Source organism: Pinus tabuliformis, chromosome Q (genome assembly GCF_031772625.1).
Source record: "Pinus tabuliformis cultivar Carrire ecotype Pingquan chromosome Q, CPIR1, whole genome shotgun sequence".
Taxonomy (NCBI): Eukaryota; Viridiplantae; Streptophyta; class Pinopsida; order Pinales; family Pinaceae; genus Pinus; species Pinus tabuliformis.
In genome coordinates, this window is record NC_142296.1 from 217,814,556 (window position 1) to 217,828,440 (window position 13,885).

The following is a 13,885-nucleotide window of genomic DNA, read 5'->3' on the forward strand; positions in this document are numbered from 1 at the left end:
GTACTGAATCTTGTTGTAACTTTTGAATAAGTGCCCACACTTCTTCATCATTCTTCCATTCCTCCCTTGCTTCGTTTATCCAATATGGTTGGATAATAGAAATGGCACACAACAATGCTTCCACATCCTCATCCTTTCTTGAGAGTGCATCTGCCACCACATTTTGCTTCCCTTTTTTGTAGATGATTTCAAAGTCATAACCCAACATCTTTGTGACCCACTTTTGTTGCTCTTCAGAGGATAATCTTTGTTCCAAAAGGTATGTAAGGCTATCATGATCCGTTTTTACCTTGAAGTGTCTTCCCATTAGGTAGGGTCGCCATTTCTTAAGTGCATGTAGTATTGCCAACATTTCCTTCTTAAATAGCTTTGTGTAAAATCTTTCCCTTGATTGGACAACTTTCAAAAGCAATGGGTCTTTCATCTTGCATTAAAACAACACCAATTCCATTTCTTGAAGCATCACATTCCACAATAAAGGTTTTTGTGAAGTTTGGTGTAGCTAAGACTGGTGCTTGGCACATTGCCTCTTTAAGATGTTCAAAGACCTTTGTTGCTTCTGGAGTCCATGAAAATGCATCTTTCTTCAATAATGTTGTTAGAGGTGCTGCTATTCTCCCATAATTCTTAACAAACTTACAATAATACCCTGTCAACCCGAGAAATCCTCGCAGATGCTTTATGTATGTGGGGATTTTCCATTCCTTAATGGCTTTAATTTTGCTAGGGTCTACCTTAACTCCTTCATGAGATACAATATGACCCAGATATTCCACCTCTTGTACTCCAAAGAAACATTTGGATCTTTTTGCATATAATTGTTTCTCATCTAATAGTTGTAGCACCTTGTCAACATGTTCAACATGATCCTTCCAAGACTTGCTGTAGATTAGTATATCATCAAAAAATACTAACACAAATTTTCTAAGGAAGGGTTTGAAAATGGAATTCATCAAACATTGAAATGCAGAAGGTGCATTGGTAAGGCAAAAATGCATGAGCAAAAATTCATAATGACCCTCATGAGTTCTAAATGTTGTTTTCGGAATGTCTTCAGTCTTCATTCTAATTTGATGATATCCTGAACGAAGATCCAACTTGGTGAAGTAAATTGATCCATGCAATTTATCCAGTAATTCATCAATGACAGGAATGGGAAAATTATATTTAATAGTGAGCTTGTTGAGCTCCCTATAATCTGGACACATGCGCCATGATCCATCCTTCTTGTGCACCAATACTATTGAAGCAGAGAAAGAACTTTGACTAGGTTGAATTATACCAGCTTCTAGCATTTCTGCAACCATACGTTCAATTTCACTCTTTTGGGCATAGGGATATCTGTACGGCCTGATTTTTGGAGGAACACTTCCTAGAATCAGATGAATAGCATGATCATGATCACGAATAGGTGGGATACCTTTGGTAGTCTCAAATACCTTGGAATGATTGTCCAAGACTTTTTGGAGATCTGGAGAAATAGATGATTCCGATGTGGAAACATCTAGCGAACATGATTGTGCAATTACACCTCTTTGTTGCTTTTTTAGAAGCTTTGTCATACCATTAGAGTTGATTATCTTTCCCGGTTTCCCTGCAAGACCCCTTAATTCAATTTCCTTTCCTTCTGTAGAAAATTTCATGTAAAGTTCTTGAAAATTAAAAGCTATTGTACCCAAGGATTGTAGCCATTGGACTCCCAGTACAACATTAGCACCTCCCATTGGAATGGAAAGCATTGGGCTAGTCAATACATATTCTCCCATGGATAGCTTGATATTATGGCACTTTCCAGAGCAATTTATCGTTCCTCCGTTTGCAATCATCACTTGACACTCTGGTGCTAGATATAGGAAGCGATTCAATTCTTTTGCTATCTTACAATGAATAAAATTGTGGGTACTTCCTGAATCAATCAACACTATTACCTTTTTCTTCTTGATTTGTCCTTCTATCTTGATGGTTTGAGGAGTGGTAATTCCAGCCAATGCATTACAAGATATGGTTGGATTCTTTTCTTCTTTATCTAGGCTTTGTTCCTAGAGTATATCCTCTTCTTTTGACCTTTCTTGCTCCTTTTCTTCTTCCTCTTCACAATTTATGTAGAATAATTTCTTCTCAGCACACTTATGACCTTTAGTGTATTTGCTATCACAACTATAACAAAGCCCTTTTGCTCTTTTTTCTTCCAATTGTTGGGGTGTCAGCCTTATAGGTTGTGGAAGACTAGGGGCAACTACACTTCCATCTTTATAGTTGTGAGTGGTATGCTTCCTGGTTGCCATAATTTTGCTTTCCATTTTTCTTGCTAACTTGAATGCCTTCTCTAATGAATCAGGTTCCCAAAGACGAACTTCATGTTGGATATTATCCTTTAAAGTCCCTATGAACACATCAATCCTATGCTCCTCTGGAATATTTTTAACCCTTATGTTCAATTTTTCGAACTCCTAAATGTGCTCCATTATTGAAACCTTTTGTTTGAGACTTATCAATTGGCTAAAAAAAGTGTTGCTTTTTGTATCCTCATAATGTGCTGTCAATTATTTCGTAAAAATTTCCCAAGTGATAATTTGTTTACGAGAGCAAAGCCATTGATACCATACAAACTAATTTGGTTCCAAATATAAAGTTGCAATACGTACCTTTTGTGTGTTTTGCACATTATTGAGATCGAAAAATTGCTCCATCTGTAATATCCATGTTGCGGGATCCTTGCCATCAAACTTCCTCATATCGATTTTTGGAATATGGTGGGTCTTCGATCCAACATTAGAGTCTATGAAATCATGATTAACATTTATTTTGTTCTCATCATGAGTTTCATTTACTACCCTTTCACCATTAGTAAGAATTTCTTGTAGAAACTTTGTTAAATCTGTCTTCAAATCTTCCATGCCTGTCTTCAAATATTCCATGTCTGTCTTCAAATCTATCTTCAAATCGTCCATCTTAGCTTCCACGTCATTCATCTTAGCTTCTACGCCTTTCTTTAAACAATCCATCTTAGCTTCTACGCCTTTCTTTAAATCATCCATCTTAGCTTCTACATCTTTCTTTAAACCATCCATCTTAGATTCTGTTCCTTTTTGTGCAAGTGACACTTATTGCACTTGGTCTCATAATTTTGATATATCATGTTGCATTTCTTCCTCTTCTTCATGAGTCATGCTAGAGCTTTTAGGTTTCTTACTAGGTGTTTGCATTTTCTTTGCTCGAGTTATCAATTATTGATAATAATGATTTGCTATGCCCTTTGAATTCCTTCAAACTAATTTTTCAAACCAAGCTTATGCAAAAATTAAAAACAAAACTACACACATTTTTTAACTTTTTAGGAGCTTGATATTGAATCTAATGTATCTTTGTAATTTCAGATCATCCAGTTCTAAAATTGCGACCTGCGGTAGCCCTCTGCGTCCTCTTTCCAATGCCACTAGTCTGATCCAAATTGGATTCTCCATGGAAGAGTTATGCAAAATCTCCTACAGTAACCTTATTATAGACTACTTCAGTAGAGCGAACTTGTACGACGTGCCACGAGTCACTGTTTTGACCTTTGGCTCTGAAAAATATATACAAGAAACTACAGTCCGTCCTCTTTCTGTACCTTCTTACGAAATTTCAATCTGATGCCCAGAGAGAAAGTTATGACGATTTTCCCCAGGTCACCTGTTTGGAATGTAATTTAGGAGTCTGCAAAAAGACCAACTTCCTCAGATCATATCTCTGCAAATATATTGCGGAAAGCTCTGAAATTTAGATCCGAGGTTCAGTGTGATTTCGTCTCAAATGGGTTTTTTTTTTAGCTTCTAAAACATCGCAGAAAGAAAGTTATATCGAAAATTCCACAATGACTTATTTGGAGCAGCGAAACCCTAGAATCCAATGCTCTGATACCAAATGTTATGAAACCAGCTCACAAAAAGATAGAAAAGATAGTTGAACGCCTTAGAATTCAACCTCTTCGAGGGGGAAACCTCCTTTACATTACACAAAGGAACAATTCTTGGATGATTCAAATGACAAAACCTCCTTTCTATATATAGGAGTCTAAGGAGTCACAATATAACCCAACTGACCTAACAATAATAATATAAAGCCACAAAAATAAAAATAGAGGGATTCTATGGGGCACAGTAATAACAATATGAGGGCTATAGGGGCACAACAATATTAATAAGGGATACAACTACAATAGTAATGGGGTAATCACTAGTATTATAGGGACCTAACAACTTGTAATGCCTAGTTTGTTGTAGCTTATTCTGTGCCTACAAGTACTCTAACGACTGGTGATCCGTGTGGATTATTGTCTCCTTTCCCATCAGATAGTGTGTCCACTTCTTCACAGCTTGCACCATGGCATACAACTCCTTATCGTAGGTAGGGTAGTTAAGAAATTCCCCATGAAATAATTTAGAATGTTAGACAACAAACCTTCCTCCTTGCATCAATAAAACTCACATAACATACCCACTCACATATGTCTCCACTTCAAAGGGTCGTTGCAAGTTTGGTAATGCAAGAACCAATGCTTCACTGATCTTCTTCTTTAACTCATCGAAAGCCTTCTGCTGCCCTTTTCCCCACTGGAAACTCTTGCCACTTGTTGTTATGGCATGGAACGATGCTCCTACCACTGAAAATGAGGCTATGGATTTCCTCAAGTACTGTGCTGCTCCAATGAAACTCCTAACCTCAGTAACATTAGTAGGGACTCACCATTTCATGATGGCCTCCATCGTGGAAGGATTTATCTTCAATTATCCTCCACCGATCACATATCCCAAATACACCAAGGGTTGATTCACAAACTCTCACTTCTTGATATTTTCTAGCAGTTGGTGCTTCTTCAATGTTTCCAGCACCTGCGTCAAATGTGAAATATGCTCCTCCCAGGTAGCACTATATACCAGTATATCATCCAAATAGACAATAACAAATGAATCTATAAAAGGGTATAGTACATCATTCATTAATCTCATAAATGTAGTTGGTGCATTACATAGGCCAAATGGCATAACTAACCACTCATACAAACCTTGCCTAGTTTTGAAGGCGATCTTCCATGTATCTTCTTCTTTAACTCGAACCTGATGATATTCAGATTTCAAGTCCAGCTTGGTGAAATAATTTTCTTGTTGCAACTGATCTAGCAGATCGTCTATCCTGGGAAGGGGGTATCTATTCTTGAGCATGATTTTATTCAATACCCTGTAATCTATACACATCTGCCAAGTCTCATCCTTCTTTGGCACAATGATGATGGGTGACCCACATGATGATCTACTCGGTCGAATGAAACCATTTTCGAGTAGCTTCTGCAATTGTTTCTTCACCTCACTTGCTTCTATAACAGACTGCATGTATAACCCAATCTTTGGAAATGGGCAGTCTAGTAATATCTAGATCTCATGCTCCACTTTTCTCTTAGGGGGTAGCCCTTTAGGCTCTCAGAACACGTCCTTGTATACTTGTAACAAATCCTTCAATTGTTGTTTTTGTTTCTTAGTACACCCCTCTATGGATTCCTTGCCTCTTATTGAATCCTCTACAGATTTATTTTCTCTTAAAAACAATAAAACATACTTCTTGTTGGAACTGGTTAATTTCTTGGCTTGGTTGGCACTTACCAGTGAATTTTTCAACTTTGCTTTGTGTGTGTTGATGATGAATTATTTTCCATCCTTGATGAGATGGTACTGGTTATCTCTCCTCATGAATATTTCATCACGCATGTACATGTATGGACTCCCAAACATGAATCCACATGCATCAAGGGGAACCACATCCAAATCTACTTCATCAATAAAATCAACATTGATATCAAATCTAATTTTACACTGTTTTGTTACCTTCAGCTCTGCATCCTTATGTACCCATCCCAGTGGATATGGGTTTGGATGATCACAAACTTCTAGCCCCAACTTATTGACCATATCTATTGCAATGAGATTTTCCTGCGATCCTGAGTTAAACAGAGCATCAATCTTCGTCTTCTTGACCTGTATCTTTACATGGAAGAGTTTAGTAATTTCTTTCTCTTCTTGTTGTTGAAGGCTACTCAGATTCACCTCCTTCTACACTGATGTACAAATGATATTCTCATCCACGTCTAAGCTACTTTCAACTTGGTTTCTCGAATCAGTGGCCATGAGATTCTTCTTCTTATTATCTTTCTTCTTGTTCTTTGGGTTTAGCTCTGGAAGCAACTTCCAACACTTCTTCTTTGTATGGTCATCAATGTTGCAGTGGTTTCTAGGATATTTACACTGGTTTGCTATGATGTCATCCTTTTATCTATTCCCCCCTTTTTCTTCTCCTTCCCATCCTTAGAAGCGTCTTGTTGCTCCTTTTGCTTCAATCCACTTGATTGCGCTCTTTTCAGGCCTATGTTCTCCAGGTATTGTGCCTGTACACAAGCCTTGTCCACCGTTTTGGGCTTGAACAATATCACTTGCTCACGCAAATGGCGGTGCAAACCCCCCAAATACTTGAGGAGTACATCTGGGTTCTTTGGAGAGATACCCAACATTATATCCAACTTTCTAAATTCTATGGTGTACTCCTGCACACTTTAACCCAACTTTTTCCTGGAGTAATGCCACCAGATCCACTAGTCTTACACGTACCCAATGGGATAAAAATGTGACTTAATGAGGGCTTTGAAATCCTCCCACTTAGTCACTAGAGGTTCTGCCTCCAACCTTAGGGTTTCTGTTTGGCTCTCCCACCAAGTCAGTGAATGGTCCTCTAATTTTAATTGCACAAATGAGATCTTCTGCCCTTCCTCGATCTGATGGACACTAACATAAACTTCCAGTTGCTACAACCAGTGGTTCATCTTTAGAGCATCGATCTTATCATGGTATGTCTTGATATCGACTTTTGATTCCACTTGAAGTAGGAATTGGTTCACGAAACTCTAACTGGGTTTATCTTTTTTGGGTTCTTTCTTCGGTTGGTTATCTGCATCTTCTTGATCTCCTGATCCCCCTTTTGATTTCTCATCTACATTCGAACCCCCTTCTTCTCCAAATATCCCCAGTTTATTTCTTAGGGCCACCATGAGGAGGTTGACATTGCGGTTAATATCTGTGACTTGTTCTTTGAGCTGCAAAAACATCACCTCTGCAGGATCACGAGGTTCGTTTAGAGATTCATCGCCCATGATTAGGGTTTTACAATTTGTGGCCTCGTCGATCTAGATCCATGCAATAGCCACAAAATACCCAAATAAACTTGCTCTGATACCAAATGATCCGTAAAATTTTGTAGATATTCCACTGGACAATTTGTTATAACATATATGATAATATTATATTAAAAATATGATATTCTACACTATTACAGTCTTATTTAATTTCTAGATCTGTAAAATCAACTGTAATTAGTGCATGCATGTAAAAGTAAATCTAGTAGAAAAGTAGAGAACGAAAAAATAAGCTCACACACACATAATACACAAGATATTCTCTCTGGGAAACCCTTTCGGGAGAAAACCCAACTAGAAGGTGAGGTTGCTTCGCACTCTTTCTTTGTCTGGAAATATGGCTGCATATACAAAGAAATAATCTATGTGGCCCATGGGCTGCTACAGTGCACATATCCTCTATGTGTGCTCTACTTCCTATCTCTCTTGGCTATCTTTTCTCAACTATGGAATAAAATTCTCTCGAAAGAATGGAATGCTTCTACCTCCTAGTGGCCCAATTATAACACAACCTGATAGCCCACTAGTGGTTAATTTTGACTACAACAACTCTTAACTAGAGTTACAAAATAAACTCTTCTAGAGTCTTTTACATCACAAAAACGTGGCTAGCCCCTTTTCCATGAATAATGGCTAGCCCTCAAAAAATGTCGTTTGATGCCTTAAAACACTCTCGGAAGGTTTCAGACCCAGTTTGCCAAACTGGGCCCCGCCGGTAAAAACGGTCCTGTGAGTTGATTCCTCTACTTTTTCAACTCAAAATACATTGAGATGGATGAAAAACAATATAATGATGCAATTCGGATCACCCAGATCCCAGGTCACTGCCCATAATTTAATGACATCTTTAGAAAGTAAAATAACATGGAAAAAATGATGCAAAAGCAAATAGTTGACTAAGCCCTTAACCAGACCCCTACTAGCCATGAAAGGCATTTCGTCAAACATATCACAATTATGTAATCTACAGGTGTAAACAACATATTTAAGCATAGGGAATCCATACATATATGAGAATCGCTAAGAACCATTGTTCCCTCATAGCATTTGCTGCATTATCATCTATTAGGTCATAGATACATTGTCCATTCATTTATAAGTAAAAACATGATGAGATCCATACTTAGCCACTTTCATAAAACACATATAACCAGCATAATAGCAGTAGAAATACCAATGAAATCACAACCATATGATCCACATGCACATCAATATAATAATCATAGAAATAGAAGGAGAAATAACCTTTCATTAATGATCCAAAATCCAAACCTGAGATGGGACTACCATGTTCCACCTGACCATATAATGACTCAACCAAATATCTCTTCAACCATTCACCCCCATGCCATATTCCAAACATGAATGTGGGACTCAATCAAAAAGAACCAACCAAGGCATATCAAGGCTAAACCACCTCACCCTCATCAATAGAAACCAGGTTTTACCGTAATCCACCTCAAATCACTAGGCCAACACAATAAACATGTCATATTAGGCTTTACCATGATCACCACTTGATCACTAGGCCAAACAAGCATGGATGCCACCGGATTTCTCCACCTACACCGTGAGGAATTTTCTTATCTCCTAGTCTATCATGCTTTACCGCAATCCAAACATAGATCACTAGGCCCTAAACTGAGACCCACTCTCCAGGATTTACCGTATAGCCCAAACCTAGGATTACTAGGCCCAACGGAGAGAAAACCACCTTTTGGCTTTACTGTATATCCTGCCATTCACCAGCAATGATTCCTAGGCCCACCAAGGCAACAAAATCTTGGCTTTACCACAATCCACAGTCTGGATCAGGGGTCACTAGGCTAGTGCATTTACCATGATCCACAGTTCGTTTCAGGGACCATTAGGCCATGTGATCTATCATTCGTAGATCCACCTCACACAACTTTGAATCCATCCAACAATCTAGTTCAATCAAAACATGATAACCCCATCACACCATGGCTACTCGAAAATGGCAAGGCTAAGATGAAAACATTATTACACCTGGAAAAACCCATGCCATAACAACAAAAGAACCACATGCAATACCATGCATGCCAAATCTAGCAAGGAAAATACACATGTAAATAGATACATATAAAGAATCTGGTTGTAGCTACTTGATCCTTCTTTTCCCTGCTTGATTTTTGCTTCCTCTTTCCTTCTTTGCCTTTCTTGATCCAATGCCAAAATGCTCCAAGAAAGTCCAGAGAGAGAGAGAGAGAGAGAGAGAGAGAGAGAGAGAGAGAGAATAATTAGAGAGCTCCAAAACTGAACTAAAAAAGGTTATCAACTGATCCTCAAAATAATTTTTATTAATGAGGCCTCTATTTTCTTCATTTTCCATTATTTTCCTTTATTTTCCTCCTCACATTCAACCTCTGACCTTTCACCTCCCTTTTCTCCTAATTTTCATTATTTTCATAAATAAATGTGCCAAAAATTCCATTTTTCCTTTCCAAAGCCTTAGCCATTTCCTTTGCCAATTTCCTTAGCCATAATAAACCAATGAACACCCACACTAAGATGTCTTGCCCAACATTCAGCTTGGAATAAGTGTCCCATCAATCGTGGTTATTGTTTTTGCCTTATTAAATTTTATTACATGGAATTTTCACCAGGGTTGTCACAGAACCCTCCCCCTTAGGGGACACTGTCCTCAGTGTTCAACCACATATATATCTCAGAAAAACTGCTAAAAAACAAACATAATTCCCATGGAGGTTTATAACATAGCTTGATGCAGTATTTATAATGATCACCCTGCTAAAAAGAAAACCAACATGACAACATAACAAGCATAAAATCATAATGACATGACACCCATACCGCTTATCGGAGATTTTATAACATAGATCATGGAGGTATTTACATCCATATACATATGTACATACCAAAACATCACCAAGCATATACCAAAATATTTATCGAGACATATACCAAAACACCATACCAAAACTGTTTTGCCTCAACCAACAAACAATGAAGGATTCATATCCCGCATCTGATCTACCATCTCCAATGTAGCTTCATCGGGCCTAAAGTGCTTCCACTGCACTTTAACTTGCTCGATTTCTCGGTTCCGCAGCATGAGCACCTTTTTCTACAATATACATTGAGGCTCTGGCTTTAATTCTCCATCTAGTTCCACCTGCAATACAGACCAGTCAATCACATGATCAACATCTTTAACATAATTCTTAAGCAATGAAACATGGAAAACATCATGGAATTTCACTGTCAGAGGCAGTGCAACTCGATAGGATACTAGCCCAATCCTCCTGATGATAATGAAGGGTCCACAAAATTGTGGTGCCAGCTTGGCACATGATCCAATCCGTAAGGAGCTATTATTTGGTTTGATGCGCAAGTAGACATGTTCCACAATTTGGAACTCCTTGAGAAACCTGTTATGATCTACATAGCTCTTCTGCCTATCCTGTGCTACCTTTAGATTCTTCTTGATTACCTGCATTTTATGTTCCATGTCTACCAACATATAAGGTCCAATCAACATCCTGTTAACTGGATCATTCCAACTGATGGGAGTATTGCAACTCCGCCCATATAATGCCTCAAACGAACTCATCCTCAAAGATTATTGATACCTATTGTTGTAATAGAACTCTACCAGTGGAAGTTACTCTTCCCAATTTTGTTGTTGGTGCATCACATACATCCTCAACATGTCCTCCAATATCTTGTTGACCCTCTCTGTCTGTCCATCTGTCTGTGAATGATAAGTTGTACTGAAGGAAAAATCTATGCCCAAACCTGCAAATAACTCCTTCCAAAACATGGAAGTGAAATTTTCATCCCTGTCTGAAAAAATCTTCTTTGGAACACCATGCAATTTGAACACATCTCTGATGAATACCTATGCTACATCTCTAGCTGAGAATCTAGACTTCACTGGAATGAAGTGTGCAACCTTTATCAACCTGTCCGCAAAAACCATGATGGAATCATGTTGTCTCACTATCCTCAGAAATCCTGTGATGAAGTCCATGGAAATGAAATCCCATTTTCACTCTGGAATTGCAATTAGTTGTAGTAGTCCACTTGGGTGCTAACACTCTGCTTTCACACGCTGAAAATCGAAACACCTAGCCACAAACTCTGCTACATCCTTCTTCAGATACAACCAATAGTAAAATTGCTTCACTAATGTCAATGTCTTCTGATACCCTAGGTGACCCGAATATGGTTTTGCATGAAACACCCTGAAGATCACCTTCTTGAGCTCACTTTTATCTGGCACATATATCTTGTCTCTGAATCTGACTGATCCATCCATTGTAAGACAATAATCCACATCTCGTGCATCTACACCTGTGCCTGTACCTGTACTTGTACTACCACATGTGCCTATACTTGTACCTATACTTGTACTAGTACATGTACCTATACTTGTACCAGTACTGTGCTGCAACCTGTGCACAATCTCCATATACCTAACATCTTGTTGACCTGCCTGCAAGACCGTGTCATGTAATTCTATCCCATAGGAGCTCATAGCTACTAAGTGATTTACTGATACCTGCCTTCTAAGATTATCTATGAATCTGTTCTCCTTTCTTTTGATGTACCTGATCTCAAATTCAAACTAAGTGATCATTGCCAACCATCTAGCCTGTTGGGCATTCAAATTTGGCTGGTTAAACAAATACCACAACCCAATGTGATCACTCATCAGTACAAACCTCCTACCCAGAAGATAGTTCCTCCACATCTTCAATGCATGTATGATCATTGCTTACTCCAAATCATGTGTTGGGTAGTTCTCCTCATGCTCATTTAGTTTTCATGATTCATAGCATACCACCTGTCCATCCTGCATAAGGACTCCACCAAGTCCTCTCTTACAAGCATATGTGCACACTAGAAACTCTTTGTGTGGTTCTGCAATATTTAACACTGGTGCATGTGTCAACAACTACTTGAGCTACTCAAAACTAGCCGCACACTCCTCTCTCCATTCAAACTTTTTACCTTTTCTCTTAAATGATGTGATAGGATAAGAAATATGTGAGAAGTTATTGATGAACCTCTTGTAATAGTGTGTCAATCCCATGAAATATCTCACCTCATCCACATTCCTGGGAGCTACCCACTCCATGATGACCCTTATCTTTTCTGGATCTACTACAATGCCCTCCTTGGAGACAACATGTCCCAAGTAATGTACTTCAGTCTAAAAGAAACCACAATTGTTGAGCTTAGCATACAACTAATGCTCTCTCAATAACCTCAACATTGTTTCTAAATTATCGAAATGTTGTTCCTCATTTTTAGAATATACCAATATGTCATCAATGAACACCATAACAAATGTATCCATATATGAACGCAACACACAATTCATCAAGCACATAAATGTAGTTGGAGCATTAGTCAAATTGAATGGAACTACAACAAACTCATAATTCCCATACCTAGTCTGGAAAGTTGTCTTGTAAATCCCCTCTTATTCGATGTGTACCTGATGATATCATGACCTCAAATCGAGCTTAGAGAACACTACTGCTCCCTTTAGCTGATCAAACAAGTCATCAATCCACGGTAATGGGTACCTATTCTTGATGGTCACTTTGTTCAACTGCATGTAATCAATGCATAATTTGAGAGTACCATCTTTCTTCTTAACAAAGAATACCAGTGCGCCCCAAGGTGATACACTTGGTCTAATGTATCCTTTGTCCAACATTTCCTCTAACTACAACTTCAACTCAACGAACTCAAGTGTGCTCAGCCTGTAAGGTTCTTTTGAAGATGGATCTGACCCTAGCGCTAACTCAATAAAAAATTCTACTTCCCTGTGAGGTGGCAACTCTGTAATGTCCTCAGCAAATACATCTTGGAACTTCTTTAGAACAGGGTAACTTCTCAAAACATATGCATCCTTAATTTCCTTACCCTTGTCACTAGAAATGTGCATTGCAAATAACATACACCTTTCCTATGACTATGCTTTGCCTGCATAGCTGTCACCATCCTAACTGATGTGGCTTTCTTCTTTCCCTGTAAGATTCTTGATTCCCCATTGTCATCAACACACTCATTGGCTTTGTCATAACAATCTACCTTGGTTATAAGAGTATACAATCAATCCATTCCCAAAAACATATTGTATGATCCCAATGGTAATACATTCAAATGTGTTGCAATAGGCATACCATTCAAATCAAATTCACAAGATCTTACCCAATGTTGAACTCGCTTCTGTAGATTTTTCTATATATTCAACAACTCATGTGATATACTAAAACATAAGACAAGAATATACTCTACTCTTTATAGCAGAAACCAATAATGACTGATGAAAACAATAATAAGAAAGAGGAATAATATCAATCGCACATAACACAATATTTATCTGGGGAAAGCAACTGCTCAAAACCCCGATTATCTATATTGCATTAACCAGAAGATCTGAGAAGAAAATACAATGCTTGTTCTCATTAGAACAATCCTTGCACAACTATGATCAACTCTTTGCTCACAAGCTAGCTCAAGCCAACACTTAGCCTATTTTGTTGCCTTCCAAGCCCCTACTTCCTTGCGCAATTCCTAGAGGAATTAGCCTCTATTTAATGAGGAAATCCTCCTTCCATAACTGTGCAATCCAAGCTTAGGTACTCAACTGATTGCATGCACAATTTA